Source organism: Grus americana, chromosome Z (assembly GCF_028858705.1).
Source record: "Grus americana isolate bGruAme1 chromosome Z, bGruAme1.mat, whole genome shotgun sequence".
Classification (NCBI taxonomy): domain Eukaryota; kingdom Metazoa; phylum Chordata; class Aves; order Gruiformes; family Gruidae; genus Grus; species Grus americana.
This window is the reverse complement of record NC_072891.1, coordinates 24,567,268-24,592,462: the sequence shown is the minus strand read 5'-3', so window position 1 is coordinate 24,592,462 and position 25,195 is coordinate 24,567,268. Positions and strand designations below refer to the sequence as shown.

General features: G+C 41.6%; 1 protein-coding gene across 11 annotated transcripts in view; it reads right to left on the bottom strand.

Moving 5' to 3' along the window:
* The window catches only part of ERBIN (erbb2 interacting protein), a 118,850-nt gene extending 114,445 nt beyond the window's left edge, over window positions 1-4,405 (bottom strand). For 4 of the 11 annotated variants that reach the window (XM_054810198.1, XM_054810209.1, XM_054810207.1 and 1 more), the window contains exon 1: window positions 3,774-4,282. The gene's annotated coding sequence lies outside the window, so the exon portion shown is untranslated. Of the gene's footprint in view, window positions 1-3,368; window positions 3,601-3,773; window positions 4,285-4,371 lie in introns of those variants that run through there. The other 7 variants (XM_054810199.1, XM_054810204.1, XM_054810200.1 and 4 more) reach the window with 7 other exon arrangements.
* Window positions 4,406-25,195: the final 20,790 nt, after the last annotated feature.

The window sequence follows — 25,195 nt, the reverse complement described above, 5'->3', positions numbered from 1 at the left end:
ACATGAACACTGTATTCTTAATTAGAAATGAAAGCTGTATTTCAATAAAGTAATCTTTTTACAACAAAAAATCCTTCAAAAAACCCCACACCCATCTTGTCATTGGAGCAGTGAAGTTCCTCTATATATCACCTGTCCCCTTATAATCTTAAGCTCAATAGAATTGCTTAACAATTAATTGTTACTGAAGTACACTAGGCAGTAGTGTAGGCCCACTAATTTTTACCGATAATTACTCAGCAGGAGACAGCGTGCCAGCTGTGCTGACACAGTGGGCTCTGCATGCCACCTTCACAGTTGGAAACCGCAGTGGCACACTGCAGGTGCTCCCCAAAAGATGAAAAGAACTATAAGGACTGCGGGAAATCCATGTTTGAAGCTTTGACAAGCCCCCACCACACCGAAAAAAGTACTTCTTGTCCAGAACTGGACCAGAGTCTGCCGTACGACAGAACTGTTTACAAGTTACCCACAACACTAACAAAAAGATATTCTTTGTGCATTCAAAACATTAAGCAAAACTCCCAAAATCAGTTAAACTTTTAGAAGTTGTAGAAGATGTAAACTATACCTCACAAGTGTGCATTGGACTTCACAGATGTTCCAAAGACACTAAGCTTGCATGTTACTACAAACACCGCACTTTCTAAATGTGGGGGGAGGGAGTTATGTACAGACTATTTACTATACAAACTGATAAACATGTTTCTTTCAATATTTTCATTCTGATGTGAAAAGAGTTGTCTGACATATTGTTTTACTGACAAGGCAAAAATAGCAATTTTTCTAAACCTACATTTTCCAGATAATTCACTTTAACTACCTATATCAACTGTCACCATCAACATTTGCATACTCACACAGGAATACAGTCTACTATTTTCATATCCATAAGAGCAGCTTTTCCATCAACTCAACTAGTTACTCATTCGGAAAAGGTTAGATTTGTAATTCCTCTATGTGGAGTAAATGTCAGACCCTCCTTTAGCAGATCAGGTTATTCCACAGGGACAATCTGCTGAAAAGTTGACATATCAACCATTTGGTCTTTACATAACATTTTCCCTAGAAGATTTTCCTTTTTGCTTGGGAGCAGGAAGGACAAAAACAAAACAAGAAAACAAAGCAGACAGCCAGTGATTCATTACACCCTTACAGGAAAGCTGAGTTGAGGAATTTGCTCCCATCCCCTTCTATTTCTAGAACCTACTTCTAATATGCTACATATTATGTACGTTACATATTCTGAAGCCTTTCCTTAGCTTTGATGTTCCAAGCCTGTCTCTTTATGCCTGGGATGACAGACTCTGAATGAATTCCACTGAGGACAAATCATAACACTGTTTTCTTACACCACCAGCCTAATCACTACTCAACTTTCAATCAATAACACTTTCTCCGTGGAGCCCCCTCATCAATTCTATATGAATGTCATGTGCAAATGGATACCCTACAGAGCACTACCTTTATACCAAACATTATCTACTGGGCAGCTTATTCATAGGACAAATTATTCATATTTGTTCTAACATGATAATCATTCTAATGATAATCATATTCCTTAGTCTGCCATATGCTGTAACTTCTAGCTCTTTGATTGCAAGCATGCTTACTTAAAATTACCAATGTTTACTTGAGCTTAATTTAATTAATAAGCAAGGGACAGCCAGGTCAAAAGAACGTTTCCCCAAGCCATCGACACGTACCTATGAAAGTGTCATTTCAAGCAACATGAGCTTCCTACCGTGTGTATACTTTAATCATTTTATTCAGAATGTGAATATCAATGTCAGACTGATTTTTAGTTGAGATAGTTGATTTCAAGAAAGAATACACCCCTTCATAACTCCGAAACTATGTTAATGACATGAATGGTATTTGATGATATAACCATTAGCTGTAAGCAGTACTGAATTACACTTTCATCATTAAAAAGGGCCTTATCCACAGCTACCATGGTGACAAAACACTAGCGTAAAAAGTTGTGGCTCCATTACAAGAATCTATTCTTCTACATGGCATTGAAAAATATCAAGTGCATCATGAGAAACACAAAAGGTCTGAAAAGAAACAAAATTGCATCCATTATGAACATAGTGGTTTACAACTAAATTTGTCATGCATTGCTACAGTTCCCCACTGCCCCCCAAGAATCTCAAGTCATTATTGGGACTGAAGCACTGCTTTGGAAAGTGATCATTCTTTGTAAAAGGATTACTCTATTTAGACTTCATTGCTTTTCTGCCAAGCATCAGCCATATAAGGAAACTGAAGTTCACTGCCATTTATTTTGTTCAGCCCTTTCTGACACCTAAGAATAACCCTTACTGCTGCCCGAAAAGGTAAGTCTATAAATTGGAAGCCAAATCATTTACTGGTTACCAGCCATAGAAGCTACATTAAGGTCAGTCAAATGTTAACATTTTTCCTCACAGTATATCAAACAGATGGAGTTGGATTAATAACTTTTTCCTCAAACACTACATTACTTGATGCTGTTGAAGAACTACATATGTAGGAATGTTAAAACATTTGCATAGAAGTAACTTTGTCCAAGCCTCACAAATACCAACACATCTCAGACACCGGAGAGACTGAAGCACAAACATCCTATCTGACCAACATGCCGCTTTTAAGTTTGACAAACAAGAACAAAAATTTAAATAAGCTAGCACAGAGCTATGGCTTCTAGCTCATTTTGAACATTCACAATACGAGAAATTCCTTGCCTTCACGAAAGAACTAACCAATAACTGCCTCACTGAGGCATGTGAAATGAATCTGTGGTGAGCAATATTGCTTTCGCTACATGCAACTAGTTACCTGGCATAATCTAATAAGCACCAGCAGTACAAAACCTTATACCAAAACTTGATGTTCAGTTTCCCCTCCAACAACTTCAAACAGGACTCCTTTCAAAAATGATAAAGGAGAAAGGGGTCACCAAAACCAAACAAGGCTACATTAACGTGGAGATTCAACTGCACATACTTGTAAGAAGTCAGACCGCTAGCTAGTTTTGGGTTTGTTTGGTTTTTTTAAACGGAGGTTCTTAAGATAAACTTGTGCAAGGATCAAAATGCAATACGGACCTCTCCTATACAAGTTAAAAAATACGCAGTCCAAATCGTCATCTTGGGGACAGAGGGAGGGCAGAAGGGAGGAAGAGAGGTGGCCGCAGCAGTCGAGGGGAAAAACTGCGACAGCATTTACAGAGGACTACGACAGCACATTTTTATAAAGTAATTTAACAGCTATCTTCAAGAAGACCGGCCAGACACTAACCGATATCCCAAAAAAGGTGAAAGACAAACAAGAAACGGCAGACATAGCGTCAAGCCTCAAGTTCTTTCGATTAAATATACTACCTCCTTTAGGACTTTCTTATTTCCCGAGAAGTTAATTATACTCGCAGGATTAGCAATCGCTTTGGAAGGGAAGGAGGTGAAGCAGCAGAGTCACGGAGTCGAGCAGTTTCAGTTCAATACCTTCTCCGACCGAACAAAGAAACTTCTGTGAGGACCTTAAAAACTTTCGGTCTCCCAGACTCTCTCCACAGCCTCCATGAAACCAGCGACTACGTTCATACAAACAGCATTTCTGCGACAGTGGGAGAAACACAAAGGACAGCTAAACTATGCAAGGCGGAAAACACAGAAAAATAAAGGCCAAAAACAGGATATCAAAATGAAGCGTGAGGTCCTTCCTTTCTCCCCACCCCCTTCAGTAGAGGAAGGATTTTTCTGTTGTTGTTGCTGCTCCGTTTAATTTACCTTGTCTGTCGGGCGTCTAAACCAGATCCAGCAGGCAGGAGTTTCTTCCGACCCCAAGGAAACACATTAAATCCAAATCCAATAGACTTTTCTTCTCGTTAAAGCGGAGGGGAGGGGAGGAGAAGAGAGGAGGGAGGGTGATTAAAAAAAAAAAAGCAACAGCTTTCGGCGAGGACGGGGGCGTTCGCCGAGCGGAGCGTGCGACGTGCGTGTGCACGGAGGGGAGGGCGGCAACGGAGTCGGGCTCCTCCCGGCCCCGCCGGCGGCGGCGCCGGGGTCTGCCCCGCGGGCGGCCCCGAGCCGCTCCGGCCCCGCCCGGCGCCGCGACCGCCCGGCAGAAACGACGCCCGGCGGCGAGACGGCAGCGCCCCCCACCACCCAGCCGGCCCCGGCAGCGCAGCGCGGCCCGGCCCGCCGTCGCCCCTCGCCCGCCGGCCTGCCTGCCTCCCCGGCGCGCTGGGCACCGCCGCTCCGCCCCCAGCTCTTCACCCGGGTCCCCGCTGCCCGAGCGCGGCCGCCGCCCCACACCCCCCCCTCCGCTGCAGCCGCTGCGCCGCCGCCAAGGGCAGGAGGGGAGCGGGATGGCCGCCTGCCTCACCTGCCCGCCCGCCGCCGCCGCCCTCTCTCCCCGCCTCCTTTCGCACACTTCCCCCTTCTCCCGCCGCTTCAGCCTCCCGCCCCACTCCCCGGCCTCAACGGCGGCGGCGGCAGGAGCCCGAGAGGGCGCCGGAGCTGTGGGGAGGAGGAATGCCCCGGGGGCGAACACGCGGCGGGGAAGGGGGGGGTAACCGGGGGAGAGGCCGCCGCGCCCCTGCGGCTGCCGGCGCCGCGCACCACCGCCCAGGCCGGGGGAGACACTGCAGCGGCGGCAGCGGGGGGGGGGGGGGGGCGGAGCGGGAGCCGGGCCGGGTCGGGGCCGGGCGGAGGCGGCCGCCGCGGGAGCAGGCAGGCGCAGCGCTCCCGCCCCCACTGGCATGACGCGAGGCGGGGGGGAGGGAAGAAGACGGAGAGTAACGCCGACGAGTCCCGCTGGCCTCCCCTGCCCCCCCGCACCGGCGTGGGGCTGAGCGCGGGAGGCCGCAACGTAGCCAATCCCGAGCCAGGGACGTCGTGAGGGACGGGCCGCCGCAGCCAATGAGGCTGGGCGGGGGGGCGGGAGCGCGCTGCGAAGGAATGGGGCGCGGGGGGGCCTGGGGGCGCTAGCGCGGGGTCAGGGGCCGGGCTGGGAGGGCAGGGGCGGGCGCGGGGCGGCCCGGCCCGGGGAGAGGGGGACTGCGGAGCGATGGGGTGTGGGGGCCGCGGAGGGAACGTGTCCTGCGGCCGCGGAACGGGACCTCCTGCGTCTGCCCGACGTGCGGCCCGCACCGGGGACTGGGATGGGGCCTGGCCGCGGGCCGGGCCGCGGCGGGACCGTGACAGGCTTGAGAGGTGGGCCCGTGCCCAGTTCAGCAAGGCCAAGTGCAAGGTCCTGCGCATGGGTCGGGACAATCCCAAGCACAACTACTGGTTGGGCAGAGAATGGATTGAGAGCAGCCCTGAGGAGAAGGACTTGGGGGTGTTGGTGGGCAAGAAGCTCAACATGAGCCGGCAGTGTGCGCTTGCAGCCCAGAAAGCCAACCGTGTCCTGGGCTGCATCAAAAGAGGTGTGACCAGCAGGTCGAGGGAGGTGATCCTGCTCCTCTACTCTGCTCTTGTGAGACCCCACCTGGAGTACTGCGTCCAGCTCTGGGGACCCCAGTACAAGACAGACATGGAGCTGTTGGAGCGAGTCCAGAGGAGGGCCACAAAGCTGATCAGAGGGCTGGAGCACCTCTCCTATGAGGACAGGCTGAGAGAGTTGGGGTTGTTCAGCCTGGAGAAGAGAAGGCTCCAGGGAGATCTAATTGCGGCCTTCCTGTACCTGAAGGGGGCCTACAGGAAAGCTGGGGAGGGACTGTTTACAAGGGCAGGGAGTGATAGGATGAGGACTAATGGCTTTAAACTGAAGGAGGGTAGATATAAATTAGGTTTAAGGAAGAATACTGTGAGGGTGGTGAGGCACTGGAACAGGTTGCCCGGAGAAGCTGTGCATGCCCCCTCCCTGGAAGTGTTTAAGGCCAGGCTGGATGGGGCTTTGGGCAATGTGTTCTAGTGGAGGGTGTCCCTGCCCATGGCAGGGGGGTTGGAACTAGATGAGCTTTAAGGTCCCTTCCAACCCAAACCATTCCATGATTCTATATATGGTCACACTGTTTCACGTAAAACCTGGAATACAGTTGTGTATTCTCTTCAACACCCTCAATACACTACTGAAAATTATGTTAACTGTAACGTAATAATATACCAATATGTTTGAAAAGCAGCCAGTGGGTTTATTGTAGGTTACATGACTTCAATATTGGTGTTTGTTGGATCACAACAGTACGTTGATGGAAAATTTTTCTGCTTAATTTCCCTGATTGTTTGAAAGGCGTATTTGACAACCTATTGTGTATGCAATATGCCATTTTAACAGTCCGGGAACCTAGAGTTCTGTTCAGCCACAAAACAGTACACAAAGCTGACAGCAGGGTGGATTTGTACATGCTGTTCACCTTATGCTCCTAAATTGTGTTCTGCAGAGACCATGTCTGAGGACAGAGGTAGGCTGGGTTTCATGCTCATTTACTCCCTGGCTTCTCTACTGAGATTGCCACCAACTAAGGTGGGGTAGTGTTTTATTATGATAATCTGTTTACTGAGAAATAGACAAAATGCTAAAAGTGCTATTTTACATGAGCTACTGAAAAGCAAAGGAAAGTGGTATGTCAGGTTAGTATCAACCTGCCCCTAATTTTAGCATACAATTAGAAGCAAAAAGTCCTTTAAACCCTCACCAGTAACTGCAATTGATATTTCTTGATCAGGATCACTGGTTGCTTCATCCAGTTTCTCACAGGACTTTGGATGAAGGAGGTTTAATCTTTAGCAACAAAATGTACAGTTCATCATATTTATAAAAGTCCACTATGTTTAACAGCACTGTTATTTATTTAAAACTTATTGTCCGTGTACAAGAATTGTATGTTCAAGTATCCAGTTCGTATCCAGATACAGAAAGTAAGCATGCATCTCTAGGGTAATAATATTCACTTACTGTTTCTTTACTTTTCTTCATCTTTACAGAGCATACAGTCCTCTTTGGGGACTACATCTATGCCTAGATATGAATAACTAAGCTAAATTAAATACAACCATCAGAGTTTGTAAAAAAATACAATTATATATGTATATATATATTTCCCAAAATATTAAATCACTTCAATTTCTTCTTGTTCAGATAAACCATTTTCTTCAAATGGAGTCAGCTTTGGACTAAGGCCAAGTATAAAAACTTCACCTCCACTGACAACATTTAAAATTTCTCACTATAGTGCACTACACTGGTGCTATAATAAAATTACTATTTTTTTAATCTTATGTGAACAATCGATCATTCCTAATACCCAATAATGTATCCCTATCATAATTAATATGAATAGCTCTCTGTAACTGATGTCCTCCATCATGAACTCTTCAAGCTACCTCTTTTATGAGTGAATTATCATAACTTGTTAAATGTGAAAATGTTCTTTGGCAAGGTTTACTGCAAATTGCCCAATGTGTTTATTAATGCAGCAGGGTGATAGATGGGTGTGGAAAATTTATAGCAACTGTTGCTCCCATGGTGAATCTACCATAGTTGTAACGTTAGTTTCAATGTAAGATACTATTTCATTTATGGTTGTAGCCATCAAAAATAAAAGCCTAGTCAAAGTCTGCTGAAACTTTAGCTAGCTCCTGAAGACATTTTACATAGACAAGATACAACTATATATACAAATTAAGAAAATACCAGGAGTTATCCCAGGGATTTAAAAGTGCTATAAATATCAAGACAGTATTTAAATTACAGCTTCAGCAAAGTCCTCAGCAACATTAATTCCCAGAGTTGGTATCCCAGTTACCAAATAATTACAGATTAAGTGCACAAAGTGCAAAATATAGAGTTACATAATGACTCTTTCAAGTGGGACTATGCATCTGATCCCACTGAAAGTTTAAACAAATTCTTTATGCACAATTTCATGGGAGACACCAAGCCCAAACTCCTCTCATTCAAATTTCTATTTTTATATTTGAACAGGAACACTAGTAAATACTGCAACCACATGCAGCTAAACTGAAAGAACAGTTGGTTAACCAACCACCTCTATGTTTGTTCCTTTCAATGGCTCAATGGTCTGAACAATGTGTACATAGTTTTTCAGAGTTACAAGGTTTTATTGCAACTTTTCCCTATTCTTACTACTGTTGTTTGTTACATTCATGCATTTCCTCTCTTCCAAGAGCTAGACTGAAACGCCTCCAGGGTGAGCTTATTAAATGCTCACGTAGTGACTTGAATGGTGGATTTTAACTTGATTTGAATTGGGACTTCTGGATATCGTTGCAATATAAACATTAAATAATAATTACTAATAACTGCATGAAAGACGTAAAGGTGCAATAAGTAATCTTTTCTTTAACAAGTATATATTGAAGTTTATTTGAGATACTCCATAATTTAGATTTGCACATTGTCCATTCCAGATGTCTTACTGTAACATTTTCTGAATTGATCTGATGTACAACTGGGTTACACCACGTTTATGTTGGTGAAATCAACACAAAACTGGTATAATTCAGTGGCAATTAAGCCTTAGAAGCATATTGTTATGGCTTCCTAAACGCATAATGCCTATCTACTATATATTTAAAGAGAAGCTAAGTAAATGACCTGTGTTCAGTCTAACTTTGATACAATCCAAAATTTACACTGGTTAAATATTGCTTTATACCATACAAAGGAGTTTTCTCTGTATTTAGTTGCATTATTTTTCAAATAGTAAAATCAGAGCGATGAATGTAAATGTATTGTGTGACTAAGTTTTGAAGTATTATCCAAGTACCAATAGAAAACCTTTGTAACACCACAATCTATTTTGTATATGCTGTGTTCCAGAAATGGTCAGGAATGTTTTGGAGTTATTTTTAAACATTTTATTGTGACTTTTTGTTTGCATTTCTCTTCCTTGGTTACCATGGGTGAGCTCCTGAATTCTGACTGAGGAATACATACCATGGCGTTTTGCATGGAGGAGGAAAGATAAAAAGGTGATGTTAAGCCACCTTTCCTCTTCCCTGATTTGGACTGCTTTGCTCCTGGACAGTCTCCTTAGCACTGACTTTAAGCTACACCACAGCTTCTTAGCCTAAGAGTCTGTTTTGACAGCTGATGCCCCCACATAAATCTTGCGCTCATCAAAACAAACAGAAAGGAATGAAAATGCAGCCATGCTGTGTGAGGACATGGACATCTGTGGATCATAACTGTCAGTCCTTTGCTCCCAAGCTCCTGCAGAGCTGCTTCTGGCCACACTGCAACAAAGAGTTAAACATGAAGTTGGCGGAAAGAGCCAACTATGAAGTTGCCGAAAATAAGCTGTTTGCTCAGTATTTTGCCTGTGCACTGATAGTGGTTTTGGACTGCCTTTGGTAAGGTTCTTGGATCCAAAAAGGGTAACGATGAATGCTGCTGGGGATATTTGTGTCCAAAAAGCAATCCTTAAAGAATACTGTACCAACTTCTAATCAGATCTAGAATAGCTTTTCTATAGGAAATCAGTTACACTAGTTCTATAGAAGATCTATACTGGTTATATTGCTCTTCCAAAGTCAGCAATTAGTGCTGCATCCTGTAGGAAAACTATCACTCCTCTATTTGTCCACTGGTAGGAAAGAAGAATTTCTGTGGCAAGTTTGTTTCAAATTAATTATGTTAGTTTTTTTAAGCTGATGAAAACCCATGAGAATGTGTTCTGGAGTAACAAGTTGGTGGACAGGTGATATGTAAATAGACACTGTAAATGTTACCACAAATATCATTCCAGAATTATTCTATATAGGCAGATTTATGGTAATGATATCCAGCATGCTAACTGTTAAATAATTTCAGATTTCTTGAACTGTTACAGTAAACCCAAATGTAGAATGTGATATGAATCAAGTTGTCATGCTGCTGCAGAAGTCCATTGTGTAGCCCTACCCCTGCTGGCCTAAGGCCAGACAAGAAATATCTAAATAATGTACCTTTGTCTGATAATTAGGTTGTGATTTTTAAAAGCTGAAGTTTAACTGATACATTACTAGTTCAGTCAGTAAACCATGAAGAACTATTTGCACTTGCGAAAAGTAACGGGAAACTAGGGAAAAGGTCATTCCGGCAGGTGGAATTGTGACCACCAACTCATGGACCACCTACCCCAAGTATACCACCTACTCAAAAGAAAAACATGGAGAAAAGAACTGAGCATGCGTTCTAGTTTGCATGCTAGACAAAGAAATCTAAACCAATCATTTAAGTGAATAACAATGCATATGTATTAGAAAGATGAATATGTTCATGTTGTATGTATCGATAACCACTGATTTGGAGCTTTAGGGTGCAAATATGCAATAAAATACCTCTACTGTGTGCGTATATTGGCATATTGCACACCAGATAAATGAACCTCAAGTTTTGGGACAACAGTTTTGGCAACCCAGATGGGACCACACTGACAGCCTTGCCCGGATCATCTTGCCATAGCCGATGGGGAGAAGTGGCCAGACTGGACTCTAGCGTGCACCAACCTGTTGATCGGGGACTCCATCAGCTCCTCTCCTGCAGTCAGGCGGTAAGCGACACAGTGGTGCAAGGCTATTGGAGAAAGAGGTATTTTCTAATAGATAAAGGGAAAAGGGAAATGTCTCTTGGGGAAGTAGCACATATTTGGGGACATTTCCTCCCATCTGAGCTCATAATTATACCATTTCTACACACTGTTTTTAATGGTGGAAGACATCCCTTGTTCTGTTCTGAATCAGTGAACTGTGTGCACACTGTTATTAACAGTGGGAAATGTCCCTTGTTCTGTTCTGGTTCTAACGGTAGGAGACGTCCCTTGTTCTGTTCTGAATCTGTGAATTGTGTACACCCTGTTTTTAACGGTGGGAGAGTCCCTCGTTCTGTTCTGAATTTGTGAATTGTGTAAGAAACATTGGGTTATTCTTTACCAATATGGGCAGTGCTACTTCTCAGGAGACTCCCCTTTGTTCTCCCTTAGGATGCATCCTGACAAATTGTACTAAGTTTGGAGGGAACCCCATGACAAAAGATAAATTAACACAATATTGTAAGCAATGGTAGCCACAGTATAAATTAGATGATGGTGACAAATGGCCTGAAAATGAATCCGTTAAGTAAAATACCATATTACAATTAATGATATTTTGTCAAAGGACTGAAAATTGGGAAGAGAGAACTTATGTGGATTTATTCTTTGCTCTATGAAATGATTGGGAAGTTAGAAAAAGATGTGGACTTGTGGATTCTAAATATGAAAATGGCATTTATTTGATCAAGAAAAGGATAGTAATTCTTGTTGTACAAGCTGTAAAACAAAAAGGAAGGAATGTATAGCACTATTAAAGCTGTAATAACAACTCATAATTGGGGTGACACTCAAGCTCTTTTGAAATATTTGTTTTGTACAGAGGAAAAGAGAACAGTTGTAGAAAAAGCCAAAGAAGGAGTAACCCAGGAATGTGGGGGAGTGCCTAGCATAGATACCTATCTCCCAAGGAGGGATCCCAGGTGGGATCCAAATACTGCTGGAGGGTTACAAAAAATAAAAGTACCAAAAATGTATCCTGTATGGTATCCAGCATGGAATCCAGAAACCACAGAATTGGGCAAAATTGTATAAATATGATGGGGAGATAACCTCCATCTGTCTTTTATGAAAGATTATATGAAGCGGCTTGGAACTGGACTTATCTGGACCCCAAGGACAGAAATAATTGTAAACTTTTTAATGTGTTGTTTATTGGTCAAGCAGCACCCGACATTACAAAGAAATTACAGAAAGTAGATGGTGCTGAAGTCATGACAATATCTCAATTGTTATCGATTGCTTATAAAGTCTATAATAATCGGGATGAAGTGGAAGAGAAGGAAAACCAAAAGAAATTAAAATTACAAGCTTTCTTGTTGGATGCCTTGTCAAAAGGACAAGGAAGAGGCAGAGGGAGAGGGAGAGGAAATTTTAGAGGGGGATTTAGAGGTAGAGGAGGAAGTCGTGGAAATATCAGAGAAAGCCATTGTGATATTCCTGTAGAAGTAAATGTGTGCCTATTGTGGACAAGAAGGGCACGGGACAAAATATTGTCCACAGAAAAAAGGAACGGAAGCGGCTACCAGGGTATTGGCAGAAATAGGGTTAGATTGAAGGGGATCAGAGGAATCTCTTAAAGTCTCCCCAGCCAATCCTCTGTTTCCAGTAAAGCTGGGAAATTAATCAGGTGGGTTTTTTAATAGATAATGGAGCAACTCACTCTACTTACTGATTGCAAGGGACCTTTAAGTAAAACTATTGTAATTGGTGCCACCAGGAAAAGAACTCAAAGATCATTTTTACAACCAATGGAGTGTACTATTTGAAACAGTATGGTAACTCATTCATTTCTCTATATGCCAGTGCCCCTTGACACTGTTGTGATGAGATTTGTTATGTAAATTAAATGCATATATAACCTTTTCTGAAAATATGATACAGTTACACATTCCCCCAAAAAATGCCTGGAAAGCACAGATGTGCCTGCTGACTCAAGGTGAAAAGGATGAAAATGCAAACTTTCCAGAAGAAGTATTGGATGCTGTAACACCACTGGTACGGGCATCAGGGAAACCAGGATAAGCAAAAAACATTACCCCAATTAGAATCGAACAGAATTTAATCTGGACCCCAACCGGTAAGAAGGAAACAATACCCTATCAAATTAGAGGTGAGAAAGAGATTAGAACCACTCATTATTTCTTTTTTAGAATATGGACTATTACAGCACTGCCAATCGGAATTTAATACCCCCAATGTGTCGGTAAGAAAGCCTAATTCTCAAGAATATAGATTGGTACAAGACTTGCGGTAAATTAATACTCGGACAGTCCATGTCCACCCTGTGGTGCCAAACCCATATACATTACTTGCTTCCATCCCTGAAAATAACACGTATTTTACAGTTGTAGATTTAAAAGGTGCTTTCTTTTGCATTCCATTGGATGACAAGAGTCAGCTCATTTTGCTTTTGAATGCAAAACCCCGACTATTGGATGAAAGACTCAGCTATATTGGACTGTATTACCAGAAAGATTCAAAAATAGCCCCACATTATTTGTTAACGTATTGCCAAAAGAATTGGAACAATGGCAAGATAATAATGGGCACATAACTTTGTTGCAGTATGTTGATCATTTATTAATTGGCTCAAGTAATTACAGTGAATGTCCAGAAGCTACAATTAGTCTACTGAATTTTTGGAGACTTGCAGGATACCGTGTTTCTAAGAAAAAAGCACAAATAGCAAAAGATAGAGTCCGATATTGGGGATTTGAAATTATGCAGGGACAGAGGAGACTGAGTGTGGAGCAAAAGAAGCAATTTGCAGAATTGCTGTACCAACATCAAAGAAACAACTGAGGATTCTTGGGTATGGCTGGATGGTGGAACCCTAATTTTGGATTGATTGCTAAAAAACTATATGCTGCCACCAAGGGTCCAGAAGGGCTGTTGGAATGGACTGCTGAATGCCAAAAAGGGTTTGATGAAATCAAGAAAAAACTTATGGAAGCTCCTGCATTAGGACTTCCAAATTTAGAAAAACCCTTTTCAGTTTTATGTGTATGAGAGGCAGCAAGTGGCCTTAGGAGTCTTAACTCAATTCTTGGGAACATGGAAGAGATGTGTGGGCTATTTCTCTGAACAGTTAGATGATGTTGGTAAAGGATGGCCTGCTTGCTTGAGAGCTGTTGCTGCAACAGCCATAAGAAGCCAGAAAACTGACCTTGGGACAACCTATAACTGTGTTTGTACCCCATGCTATGATCTTTCTCCTAGAAAACAAGGGACACCATTGGATTTCTCCTAGCAGACTAGCTAAATGCCAAACTGCTTTACTGGAGCGAGATGATGTCACCCTTTCAATATGTACCCCTTCAAATCCTGCGACTCTGCTGCTGATCTCAGAACAAAGTGAACTACAACATAGATTATCTGACAACAATAGAGCAAGTTTATTACAGATGGTCAGATTTACAAGATACTCCTCTTTCTGAATTTGATTGAGAATTACATACAGATGGAAGTAGCTTTATATCTGGAGAAAAGCAATGTGCTGGATGTGCAGTAGTGACCCAAGACCGTGTTCTGGAAGCCGAACCTTTATCTTACGATACTTCAGCCCAAAAGGCAGAGTCAATTGCTTTAATTTGAGCTTTAGAAATAACTACTGCAAAAGGAGCTAATAACTTCACAAATTCAAAATACCCTTTTGGAATTGCCCATGCTCATGGGGCAATCTGGAAAGAAAGAGGACTTTTGAACTCACAAGGAACTCCTGTTAAATATGGAACTTAGATTGTGAAGTTACTACAAGCTGTATTACAGCCAAGGAAAGTTGTAATAAGTCATCGTCGGGCACACCAAAAAGGGAATAAATCGAAGAGCTGATACAGCTGCAAAGGAAGCAGCCCTGAAAAGACTGGATCCAAAAAGGAAGATCAATTAGCTGAACAATTAGATTGTACCAAAATTGAACAAGGATGGTGGGTGACACCTTTAAAACAACTCCTGATTCCTTAAAAAACAATGGAATATGCATTAAAGAAATTACACCAAGAAACACATGTGGGCTCTAACGCATTAGTCCTGGCTGCTGAAAAAAAATATGGTATAGGGCTGAAAATGCAAAGTATTGCTGACATGGTATTGAACAAATGTGCAACACGCTGTGCTAATAATCCATAGGTGGAGAAGGAAACAATAGGGGGAAATGTAAAATGAGGAATAACGCCTGAGGAATACTGGCAAATAGATTTTTCAGAGTTACCTAGATGTGGGCTGTATAGGTATTTGGTAGTTTTAGTAGATGCCTTTTCTGGCTGGGCTGAAGCTTTCCCCTGTCGCACCAATAAGGCAAGAGAAGTAATTAAGGTAATGTTAAAAGAAATAATTCCTAGATTTGGTGTCCCAGAAGGAATATCTTCTGACAATGGACCTCACTTCATAGCAGAAGTGGTGCAAGGAATATAAAAAATTTTGAAAATAAAATGGGATCTCCATGTTCCAGGGAGACTTTAATCTAGTGGGAAAGTAGAAAGGATGAATCAGATCAAATGCACCTTAAAGGGCAGGAAATTATTAAAGAATACTTAATTTCTCTTTTGTAGATTTTATCTTCTTTACATAGGTATTTAAATCAGAGAGTACCATTGCCATTGGACACCCCTGTGCATCCCTTTCAGCCAGAAGACCTTGTTTATATTCAGACTCAGAAGGAAAGAGTCTAATTACTAGACAAATGCCTCAATCTTATGTATTAGTTGTGCAAAGTGGAAGTCAGACTTGTCAAAAAATAGGATTTCAATAAGTCTCAAAGGGGGGACATTATTACAGTAAACCCAAATGTAGAATGTGATATGAATCAAGTTGTCATGCTGCTGCAGAAGTCCATTGTGTAGCCCTACCCCTGCTGGCCTAAGGCCAGACAAGAAATATCTAAATAATGTACCTTTGTCTGATAAGTAGGTTGTGATTGTTAAAAGCTGGAAAATAAAAACCCACCAATATGTGACTTCCTGGTTTCAGTGTTGGATCAATGATATTTAAGGTTGAATTTCTTACGGACTACCATGTTTGGAACCACAGGTTAAATTGTTCGGAAGCACGGAGATTCCAACAGTCCACTGAGATGAACTATCCTGTCTCTAGGCCTGTTACACTAACAGATTGTACTTTAAGTAAAGAGGTTTTGATCTGTAGAAAAGCTACCATGGAACATTTTTAGGAGAGTTCAATCCTTTTGATTATCCTCCATCTGCAAAATAGAGTTCACAATAAAACATTACTTTAGTTTTGGGAAAACAATTACATTTTTTTCAGAATCTGTTAAAACAGTTGTAGATTTTTTTTTCAACATATAAGAAATCAATTTTTAAGTGTAATTAAACAATAACCAGTTTGTCTTCCCCGTTTCTCTTCTTTATGAAATCTTCAGTTCTCTTTCTTTGGTTATTTTTTCCCTTCTCATAGAGTCATAGTGTTGTGATTTAACCCCAGCCAGAAACTGAGCACCACGCAGCCACTCACTCACCCATCTCCCCCAAAGCGGATGGAGAGGAGAATGGTAAAAAAACCTGTGGGTTGAGATAAAGACAGTTTAATAGGATAACACAGGATAATAATAATAATAATAATAATAATAATAATAATGATGATGATGATGATGATGATGATGCACAAATGTAATTGCTCACCACATGCAGAGGAAAAAACCCAACCCAATGCCCAGTCTGTTTCTGAGCCGCAATCCCATCTCCCGGCTGGCTTCCCGAGTTACATACAGAGCATGACATTCCATGGTAGGGAATATCCCTTTGGCCAGCCTGGGCCAGCTGTCCTGGCTGTGCTCTCCCAGCTTCTTGTGCACCCAGCAGGGCATGAGAACCTGAAAAGCCCTTTACTTTGTGTAGGCACTACAACCACCCAGCAACAACTAAAAACATCAGTGTGTTATCAACATTATTCTCATCCTAAATGTTAAAGGAGTAGCTGCTGCCTGAGTATTCACACACCGTTCATGGTGTCGCACACACACACTTATTCTTGGGCACACTTCCTCCTTCTTCAGGCTTGACCCTAAGTTTCCCACAGCAGAGTCTCAGGCATTGGATTTTATAAAAGAATTAAACTGAAAGGTGCAGCAGCAGGATCAGCCTGGGCTGGGTGCCTCCAAAGAGAGGGACCCAGAACAAAGAAATCCTGGGGCAATTACACCCTTGGGTCCCACACACCCGCCCCTCACGCACCCCTCACATGCTGTCCACATGTCTTTTAGTCCAAGAGTGATTTTTGGTCTGAGGTCTTCTAACATCTAATTGGATTCTTCTTCTGTGTCCAGGCAGGCAGGTGCTTATCTTGTTGACTTGTAGTGTCCCCAAAGGCTGGAGCCTCCTTATCGTCTGGTTTAGACTCCTTGTACACCTGTCCTTGCTGGTGGAACATGGAGAACTGAAGAGTCCCAGACATGGAAAAACATTACCGCAGCACTAGTGTGATATCAAAATACATTTCCATACTACAAGACTAGACACAGCACTGTACTAGCTGTTAGGAAAACTACTAGGAAAATTACTGAGAAAAATACCTCTATCACAGCCGAAAGGCTTCAGCAAATCTAGCTACTCATGCTAAGTAAAGCTAAGCAGACAGCACTAATCACACTCTATTATATTCCTAAGTAATTTATTCTAATTAAAACCTCCTTATTTATGTTAATTAATATCCCTCAACAATAAATCCAAAACGTAGCACTATACTGTCTACTAGAAAGAACATTAACTCTCTCTCAGACAAAACCAGGATGCATAGAATCATAGAGTGGTTTGGGTTGGAAGGGACAGCAAAGATCATCTAATTTCACCTCCCCTGCCATGGGCAGGGACACCCTCCACTAGACCAGGTTGCCCAAAGCCCCATCCAACCTGGTCTTGAACACTTCCAGGGATGGGGCCTCCACAACTTCTCTGGGCAACCTGTTCCAGTGCCTCACCACCCTCACAGTAGAGAATTCTTCCTTAAACCTAATTTAAATCTACTCTTCTTCAGCTTAAAGCCATTACCCCTTGTCCTATCACTCCCTGCCCTTGTAAACAGTCCCTCTCCAGCTTTCCTGTAGGCCCCTTCAGGTACTGGAAGGCTGCTGTAAGGTCTCCCTGGAGCCTTCTCTTCTCCAGGCTGGACAACGCCAACTTTCTCAGCCTGTCCTCACAGGAGAGGTGCTCCAGCCCTCTGATCAGCTTCGTGGCCCTCCTCTGGACTCGCTCCAACACTCCATGTCCAACACTCTCCTGTACTGGGGACCCCAGAGCTGGACGCAGTACTCCAGGTGGGGTCTCACAAGAACAGAGTAGAGGGGCAGGATCACCTCCCTCGACCTGCTGGTCACACCTCTTTTGGTGTAGCCCAGGATCCGGTTGACTTTCTGGGCTGCTAGCGTGCATTGCTGGCTCATGTTGAGCTTCTTGCCCACCAACACCCCCAAGTCCTTCTCCTCAGGGCTGCTCTCAATCCATTCTCTGCCCAGCCCGTAGTTGTGCTTGGGATTGCGCCAACCCATGTGCAGGACCTTGCCCTTGGCCTTGTTGAACTTCATGTGGTTTGCATGAGCCCACCTCTCAAGCCTGTCAAGGTCCCTCTGGATTGCATCCCTTCCCTCCAGTGTGTCGACCTCACCACACAGCTTGGTGTTGTCGGCAAACTTGCTGAGGGTGCACTCGATCCCACTCTCTGTGTTGCTGACAAAGGTGTTAAACAGCACTGGTCCCAGTACCAACCCCTGAGGAACGCTGTTCATCAATGGTCTCTGCTTCTCCCCACTCAACAAATATAAATTTCCAAGTGCTAAGAAATGTTCTCCTATTTAAGGTATTTTGTCCTTCTCCTTTGAATAAACAAAATATAAAAGATTGCCCTTGTATGAGTATTGTAACTGAAAGCCGTTCTAGAAATTTTTAATTTTCCTTTGGCAAGAATGGTTTCAGAGCAGCTTTTTAAAATCTAAACCAGACATTTTTTCAGTTATATCTGTCCTAAGTTTCAAGGCATAGTAGTTGCAAACAAGAAAACTCAAGTAATATTTTTAATGTTTTAAGTCACAGGTTTCATCTACTGATTTCCTCCATCCAAAAGATATTTTAATACAAGCCTTACATGGCAGGTATGAGTATTATGCTACATCAGTAAGGAAATAGTGAAAAAGTTGTGTATTAACTCATTTCCATACCTGCAAACGAGCAAAAGCACTCAACAGAGAAAGTGGCTTTACTAAGTGCTTTGAGAAGTGCACTTTAGTCTAGACCTGTAATTACTCTTTATTATGATTTCTAGAAATAAAATCTTTTAAATGTTTTACCTTGTTAACCTAAGGTTGCAAAACTGCATAGATTCTGATTAACCATTATTAGCAACATAGCAAAGTTTACAACTAGCCATCATGACAGCATCAACTCAACACATTTTCAGGAACATATTTCAAAGTGTTGTGATTAGACAGCGTACATTCAGATTAAATAGACACACAACTTTGGCAAGAAAGCCCCTCTCTGAATTTGCACAGAAAAGATTTCATCAAGAAAAAAATAGCCTTGTTCTTTACTGCTGGTGGGACAAATCCACTTAAACCTAAATGCAGGTGGCACAGAAACCTATCAATTTGTGCAAAAGCATTCACTGTAAAATACAGTCGCTGTTATGAGGCCTTTAGGGCACTGTTTTCCAACCTTCCTATAGTGGTCTGTCTTTATCTGAAGTTAAAATTTATTGCATTATTTCCGTCTTCCTCCCATACCCATTCCATTTGCTGTAAAAGTAGGAGAAAGGTGTTTCTATTAGAAGTTTATCTCACTTCTGTGCATTTTGAGAGTACAGTTATGATGTTGTGGCTATTACACTGTGTGATACAAATGAGACAAGGTTTGTAGAAGAGGCGATGTCTTTAATTAGACCAACCAATATAATCGGAGAAAACAAACGAACTTTTTGCCTTGACTGACATCCATTAATCAGATCTGACAAGTGGCAAAATCCAACCTAAGTAAAATTGGGACATGATCGTTCTTAATGTAATAAAATTATTTTAACCAATTAAAGCACTGGAGAGAAAACAGTTGCTAACATGAGTGTACAGGCATAAATCAGCAAGAAAACTGTGAGCTTTAAAAACGATGTTGCTACTGAGTCCACAATTTGATTATCCACCGTTAAGAATTTAGTTCCCAGGATTATTTTTTAAACATGACTTGTAGGTCCCCTGTGAGGACCTGGACTGTGCAAGAGCCGGAATATTTTCTTTATGAAAAAAATATTCTCCTATCCTTTGCCTGTTTTGTGCTTGATCAGTTATCTGTGTGAGTTCATTGTAGTGAAGGATGGTTTAGTTTCATGCATGTAATTCTCATGAGGGTATGCGATGTGTTTAGTGTAATATATCACATTTTTTAAAAGTGTATGAAGAAGGCCCATGGAAATTAATAGTTCTTTTGAGCACCGACATCAATTCTGTTAAATACATCAGTACTCATGAATTTTGCATTTGCTGTGCCAGCAAGGTTTGGTTCTAATGAATGTTTGTTAGTACAGGGGAAATCTGCTTTGGATTGTGAATTTAATACTGGAACTGTTGTCTGAAAAGAGAGGTGGAAAAGGGCTCCATGAACAACTCCTCAAGGATATGTTTTAGGAGATGTTGTAATTACTTAACAATTTTCTGTATATATACCAGCATCGAATAGTACGTAATAGACAGGAAGATACTGTCATTGAGGGTTTTGTTTTTGCATTGTTAGATTCATAGATGATATTTGGGTGGTTAATTCAAATACAGAGCCTGATCCTTGCAGGACAGTTCTGGAGACTTTTTGTCTAGTATGTCTTGCATGGTGGCTGATTTTCTGAAGAGTTTGTTGATTTGTGGTTTCCTCTACAGGGTAATTTGTATTGTCACTTTTTGTCAGCCATGTATTTATCTTTCAATACAACCATTAATAAATAGAGTCTTGGATATATGTATACACACACACACACACACACACATCTCAATCTGCTAAAGTCTAAGTCTGAAATATTTGTGAGACATATATGTATATAAATCATATATGTAGCATATACATGCACAAATATTTAAGTGATAAGCATTCACCCTTTTAGTCTAAAACACCTATGGCATAAGTTTAATTACTCTTTAATTTTAAGACAAATAAATGTCAATAGAAATACATAGACATGAAAGTTATGTGAATCACATATAAGTTTGGAAAAAATGAATGATGTCCCAGAAAGTTAGGTAATTTAACAGGCATGCTGCTACAGAGATTTCAAATACGAAGAACTGCTTTTTCAGACGCAGAGATATTTTTCATATGAGTAAGCATATTGCCTTCACTGAGATTACTAATAGAAATAAAGTTGTACACATGACTGTAGATCTGTGACCTAAGGGCTTGTTTACACTGAATCAGAAAAGTACACTAAATCGGCATAGATTGAAGCACCTTAATTTCATGTGATACAGTTTTAGTACGCACTAGCTGTTGAGATAGCGTAAAGTCTATATATGCATTTGAAGCTTATGAAATGAGACACGCATAAAGTTTTACTGAATTATTGCCTTCCCGCCCTTCCCAAGCTGAGAATGTCCTGGAAGGGTTAGGAAGGTAAGAAAGCCCCTATTTGCCCCTGAATTCTGCTTCCTCATTACAACACTGGAGACTCATGACACAGCACTGCAAGCTCTTTTCATGTCCTTGCTCTGCAGAAATCAGATACAGAGCTTCAGAGAGCACTTACGGACCCTCCTGACAAACACTCCCCTCGTACAGTGCAATGTGGAAGGAGCTCAGACCTTGCTGAAATGAGGACCACATCGATCTCTAGCTGCCATAGACAACTCGCCACACTTGTCCTGCTGCTCTATTGCCATGCCAAATAAAATATCATAGTCCACTGCAGGAGAGCGAAAAGTAGGTAACCAGAAATTCTCCTTTCATTTGCATATGTTAGGAAAAGCCTGACTTGATTTTATCGTGGAAAGACATATCCAAGTCAGTTTGCTGTAGACAGTGCTGACACTAGTGTACAGAGTGAGACTCCGAGGCTGGCACACACTGTTGTGGAGAAGGCTCACATACAAGCCAGCAACGCTTTCCTTGAGTGCCTGGCCGAGAACCTGAGTGTTGGCTGGATACATCCAAGCGTACCAGGACGGGTGTTCAGTTTGCCCATCTTATGATCTACTCGGGCTGGCAATCCTGAGAAAGGAACATCAGCCAGTAAATCTCCCTATTTTGCCTGGTTAATATGCCACTAATGTGAAAAGTTGCACAAGAGGTAGCAGTCTTGTAGTCCTCAGGTGAGGGAGTATGACTTGCAGTGTTGCTGTGGGCATTTTAAATTCCTCTGCTCGTAAAAAACAGCTGCACCTCTGCAGATCTCATCTTTCCCTAACTGCTCATTTCATTTGCCTTCATTTGTATGTTCCAGGCAGTGACCATGCCAGAAGTTTCAAGAGCTAGTTAAAAATAATGATGTCTCAGCAAATACAATACTTTACTCACTCTCAGATGTTCAGTGGAAAGCACTCCTTTCTTTCCTTGCTCTCATCCCCCACCACACACATTTTCTTTTTCCTCACCTCCCCCTCAACTGCTTGATCTTAGAAAGGAGAAGTCCTGAAAATCTCAGCGTTGCAGCAAACAAGTCAATGCCCTCTGCCATCACCCCTCACCAATAAAGAAAGAGGCACAAGCCACTCTCAGCTGCTGAAATTTTGAATAACCAAGCTTCACCGGAAACTTAAAGCATTTCTTAGGGGAATAAAAATTGAATTTAAGATGCCCAAATTACTATTTTACAGCTGTCTTGTCCCTCGTTACAACATTGAAAGTGATGCCTTCCCAGTCATACGTGGCTATGCTTCCAGAGGAGATTAAACTGCTTCTGTACCACAATGTATAGGAAACGTCCCATGAATTCTTTCTTCCTATAATGATTGCATAAAGAGGAAAAGCACCTGGAGTGCAGTGCTGCATTCTATTTATGGGACTGCAATAAAAAGGGGAGTGTTTAGCCACTACTGAATACTGAAGACCTTCCTCTCTTCTGGAGCTGAATGAAATAGTTCAGCTCACCTTCCGAGGAGGACCAGCCTTTGAAGGGTGAAAAATAGCGATAAACAGATGTTTTGGTCCCAAGTGAGGAAGAGTGCTGCCTTGGGAAGAAGAAAACAAGTCCAGGCAGACCATGATGGAGTGAGTTGGAGAAGAGGCCAGTTCTATGACATCCAAATATCATGCAGGTGCCCCAACAGTTGCTTTACTTTCTTACGTGTGAAGTAAAGAACAGTACTGGCAAATTCCAGTCATGCTGCCTGTGTATAGAGGCTTCTGGAAATGAAGAAGAAAAAGCAGATGTTCTCTTGTAAAGGAAGGATCAGCACTCTGAAAACTGTGGGAGTGATTCTTTAGGAAAGAAATGCAGGTAAATATTCAATTAAGAAGGCTACAGTGTAGGAAGGAGCTGCTGACACTGAGAAACCTGAGGGAATAATACTTAGAAAGTAATAGCTGTTGGTGACTACAGAGGAAATGGATGTGAGCAGTTAGTATGTACTCTCAAATTAATGTAAAACTGTGAAGGGATGAAGGAGATATAAGTGAAAATAAATATTATCAAATAGAGCAGAAAGATATCCAGTGGTCTTCTCAAAGCCTTGGGAGAAGAGAGAAGCAGTTGAAAAAGGAAATGAAAGGAGATGAACTAGTTTTCAAAATTAGCGTAGTTGCATAGGGCTGGGAAAATACAGGCACTCTGCAAAATCATTCAGCAGCATAAGCAGGAAAATTCAGTTAGGGTGAACATCATGCTAGACAGAAAGCTGCCATGTCCGTTTTGCTACCACAGTGGCAACAGTCATACCACCCTTTCATCAACTAGTCTGTCTCTCTCTTCTAGGTAATTTGCTTTTTTCTGTTATGACTTTATTGAAGAGTAGAAGTGATGGTTGGATGGAAAATGAGGTAAAGACAAACAAAGGACTGGGAGAAGGGAGAAGTCATTACGTCTGTGGGTGAAGAAGACTACAAAGGAGAGGGAGATTAGTAAATGAAGGGGTAGAGAGGAGGGAACAGTACAGAGAGGACAGAAGAGATGGAGAGGTAATGAAATACCCACTCAGCACAGCGCATCACTCCAAAAAGAAAACCCCAGACCTGTGCAAATATCATACCCCACTTAATGAAATAAACGCATACGTAACATCAAGTCTCTGGAACTTCCGTCAAGGCATTTCAGTACTTTCCCATTTTTGGCCTGACACTGCTCTGCCGGAGCCTTGTGGTTGTTTACAGCCACTTGAGGATTAAAGACTGAATATGTATTAGAGACTTTTGAAAAAAAGGCTAGAATCTAGATCAAATAAATGTATTTTGGCATTTAATTCCATTTGTTCTAGGGAAAGTAAGAGTCCTAAATACTTCTGATGTGGGCTGGATTTCTTGCTCACAAAAAGGACGGTTACAATGGGGGTCCTAGGACTCTGCTAATTTATCCCACTTGATAATTCTCATCGCAGCTGTAGGAAAAAACAACTGTGTCAGTGCCATAGTGCAGCAAACGCAACCCATCTAAATTAATGATATTTTGCTTGTAGATAGTAAGATGTACTCAGAATATGCTTTGTTAATCCAATGCACAGTTTAAATAATTAAACTGGGATAGATTTTAGTTGTTCTCTAATGCTTGAAATTAATTAGTCGGGTGTTAAATATAATTTCTATTTGCTGGAAGTATAAAGCTGAGTCATCCAAATGTATCATATTGCACACAAACATTTTTTTTAATCTAATTTGCATCCTTCTAGGTGACTGAAGTACTGCACATTTTGTAAGTATATGTAGATATTTGTATACTTGTATTTTTTTATGTTTTGTATACTTTTTTTCATTTCTCCTTACTTGACTACTGAATAATAAAATATGGAGTTTCAGTTCATGTGAGCTTTGCGGTCTGATTACTTAAACTTTAAACAAAGCAAATAATTTTTTATAGATAGGGAGGCATTTATTCACTGGTTGTTTTTAAACAAAAAAGAGTGGAAATATTCCTTTTTGGGTTTTTTAATCTGGTTTGTTTTTTAAGGAGCATTTTCATATATTCTGAAGCTGAGTGTTACGCCTTTTCTAAAGAGCAATATCTTTTTGAAGAAGGCTGCTAATGCTATGTAGCTGACATCATCGTAAAATCCATCTTTTAAGTACACTTTGCTTTGATGTACCACCATTACTTGTTAAACTTTGTTGATAAAAATAATAAAAGAGTGAACAAGTCACACTGTGGTTAAAAAATGACCTGGAACTGTCTACATTTGTCTTATAAGTTTCCCATTTCCATTGATGGCAGTTTACATAACACAAACCTAAGTTAAAATTAATTCCTTGTGCTGTTTTGGGAATAAAAACACACAGAGATCCTCCATTTCCCTCTCCCACACTCAGATATTTTTGCATAGATTTCAGATTTCAGTTACAAAAAGACAAAGTAAACACAGCAGTGAAAAAACAAACTCAATTTAATCACGCTTAAATATAGTCCTTCCCCTCCTTTTTTTTTTTTTTTTCTGCAATACACAACCATTATTTTCTAGGGCGTCCTATGGTAAAGAAACACAAGACAAACCTCCTATCTGTATATTTGTAGACTACACAAAACTAGCTTGCGTAAAAAGATAGCGTT